This window comes from Plasmopara halstedii (assembly GCF_900000015.1).
Source record: "Plasmopara halstedii genome assembly, contig: Scaffold_430, whole genome shotgun sequence".
Taxonomy (NCBI): domain Eukaryota; phylum Oomycota; class Peronosporomycetes; order Peronosporales; family Peronosporaceae; genus Plasmopara; species Plasmopara halstedii.
The window spans coordinates 1,059,257-1,062,684 of record NW_020187350.1 but is presented as its reverse complement, the minus strand read 5'-3'; positions in this window follow the sequence as shown (position 1 = coordinate 1,062,684).

Genomic DNA, 3,428 nt, shown 5'->3' with positions numbered 1-3,428 from the left:
CTCCAAGACAGCTTCATCCAGAAGCGATGACGAGTTTATCTCCTCGTCTGGTCGTACATTGACCACTTCGGCCAAATCGCATGCCGCCAAGGCACCGCCAGATCCCTTCGAAAGACACATCGTCCAGCTCAAAAAGAGCATATACCGCGTGAGTAGCCTCGAGAGTGAAGTCGCCGTCTTCCTCTCCCGTTATACCGTTGACCATGGTGTGTAGCCCACAGTAGACACACCCTTAGTCAGGGTCGATGCCCTGCGTCTTGCAGATAATGTACGGCATGCCCGTTTCCTCTCTATAGAGGTTTTACGTCTCGTCGAGACCATTGGGAGCACACATAGCGTCGCCCAGTGTCCTCACTCCCTGCACCATCGAAGCCTTGATGTTATTATCAAAAATCCGACGAAAAGCTGCTATTTCTGTAGCCTTCGTCAAGTGAACAACGTGCCACTCCAAACATCTGAAGGGCTTGCCCAAGATGCCTCAGACCCCGTCCGGCCATGCCACTCTTGGGATGTAGTAACTTCTTCGAAACGTGAGCAGTGCTCATTGGGTTACGAGCCACTCCACGTTTATCACTGGGGTCTCTCGCTCGATACCTCAGCCTTGGCCTACCATACAAGTTTGGGCATGCAGCAACTGCTTTGATACTTGAGCATTATTCTGTGGGTTTCGCGCCACTCCACGTTCAACCCGCGAGCCCTGCTGAGAACTCTTGTGCAATACACCTTCGGTTTTCGACAACTCCGATACTCCAATATCCAGCATGTTGATCGTACCGGTTCAATGTCCTAGCAGAGGTGAGTTCATGCCTCACCAAAGCTCTCATAGGTAACGTACGCATGTCGCTCGAGGTCTTCGCCCTCAAATCAATCAGGCTCATGGTGTTATAACCATGCCAAACCAAGGATAAGGTCATACCTTGGTTCCAAGTCTAAGACTAAGCAGCGCTCCACGCTATTGAAGTCGAGAAACTTGACACCGAGGTCAACAAGGACCCCTGGTACAATGACAAAATACCCCGTCGCTAAGTGGACAGTGACGGTGTCAATCAACCGTGCTTTGAGAGCTTCAGCAAACTTCCGACTTCCTTCGATCGTGGAGCGTCGAGCATAGTTTCTCGACCCCCTAAATCAATCATGATCTCCCATGGCTTCTCAAAGCCCTTTACGGTTGCTTCCACGGCTAGCAAGCCCGGCTTGCATACATAGTCCTTGTTCAAGAGCACGGAGCTCTTCGGGGCTGGGCCCTGCTGCCCTCTACCTCTTTGAGGCACAACAGAATTCCTTTCTCACCCAGTAAGGAGCCCCGCGCAAAATAAACTTTGTCATTCCCTTGCAACAAAACCAGACTGATTAGAAGCGGGACGTCGGATTGATGAACCTTATCGCGCCTTGCGCAGGGGACAACCAGTTCGAAAGAGACCAGTGTCTCCACAATGCCACATTCACCGCTTCAAAAGAAGATGGATGCCCACGGAAGACTTCAATTCAGGCCACGCCAAAGCGAAGGCCCTCCATCAAGACGGTCACTGTGACCGCCGGAGAGAGGATCGGCTGCCATCCCGGCGATGAGAGTTTTCAACTCTTGAACAAACTCAACCTCTCTTCCCCTGTCGGGCGGCAAGGAAACACGACCGTACGCGATATGCCTGGTTAGGTGGCGAGAACACTCGCAAAAGCTGAAGCTTGAACTGCTTCCAGGAGGGGAACGCCGCTTTAACTGAAGCCCCAGACGTTAGTGTCTATTCTCGCGCTCGGCCTTCGAGCTTCGAGATAGCTAGCGCCACGCGCGGTTGCTCGTTATGAGCATGGTGGATGCCATAGCCATCTTGGCCTCTCTCGCACAGAGCATGAGATTATTTTCATCCTTAATATCGACGGTATTCATGAGCGGTCTGAGTCGGGAGGAGTCATCCGTCGTTGACGGTGGCGGTAGTCAACGCCGACATTTTCTGCTGTTGTTGGTAGCATATTCATAGCTCGAAAACTTCTCTAGGCGCGCTTTCATCGCTTCGAGTCCTTGCGAAACAAGGTGTTCCACGCTTTCAGGGCTAAGCAGGAACATCATCTTATTAAGGTGTTCCACGCTTTCAGGGCTAAGCAGGAACATCATCTTATTAAGCCCTTCGTGCATGCTCTAGGGCAAATAAAAGAATTGCTTCATCCTCACAGTGAAACAGTCGTAACGACTCAGGCGTAGACTACAAGTGCTACTAAATGCAGCGGGGTTGCCGTAGCTCATTGCTTTGAGGAAGTATACTAAGGTCACCGACCTTACGTTCTACACCAGAACCAGTACGAGTGTAATGGATCGCAACCCGCTACCTCCAAGAGTACTTAAGAACCTTAACCAAGGCAAATAGGCTCTATCGTTCAAAATTGAAACTGTTTTTTCTTTGCGACAGAGCCGCCTATATCTTAAACTTAGGTTTTCCTGAATAAGTAGTAAAGCCTAAATGATTTGCATTACTACTGGCCGTCCTGCCACGTAGTGGCTTCCTGTTACGGTGTAGCCACATCATTGTGTGATTACATCGTGTTGTGTAATCCACACTTTGTACGGTCACACAATCTTGTGCGACCGACCCCTGTGTATTCAACCCCGTTACAGCAAATGTGACGTATCGATCGCGATCAAGACAAAGCAAATCATGGTAAAGCACTGAAATCCTTCATGGATATGTTCAATCATGACCGTGCAATTCTTCGAATTCATGTTGCACTTTTGCAAAATTTGTCGAGAAAAAAAAGTACGGAAGAATTAGTACATGAAGATTATGGAGCTCCGCCAAGAAGAGGCAACTTTAGAACGAGAAAGACATTAGAGCAAAATTAGCTTTTCTTTTTAAGTTTAAACATCAAGTCAACAAAAAGCAAGAATCGAGAATGGGCGCTAACACCATGTCTCAAAGCTACAACATGGGTGTGAAGCCAAAACGTGGAATAAGCGTTTCAATCAAATATTGTTAAAAAATTATTTGTGACCTGTGTAGTAGTGTGTTCTCATGTGATGTCATGAGTGCTCCCAAGGGTCACAGCTGCGACAGATACAATTCGTAACACTTTTAGATGACCAACACGCTGAACAATTGGCTGATGACTGCAATAAACTTAGTGTCACAAATCGGTTGTGAGGCTGGAGACCGACGGGATGCTTTTCTAAGCTTCATCTTTTCATTAATTTCTTGCGCCTTTGTGTGTTGCCCTTTGATTACAAAAATTATTACTTACATAATGCTAGATATGGCAACGAGTTACTCATCATGGCCTCTCAACCATAAGCAAGTTGTTTACTACTGGACAAATTTTTGTGTCACAACACCCCATAAATGTTTGTTGCTCGACTCACTGGAAAATTTTTGGTTGCAGCAGGATGAACAAAATCTGGGCTTTATCGCCGCCATCCGCTATATGAAGGACAAGGGGGTCTT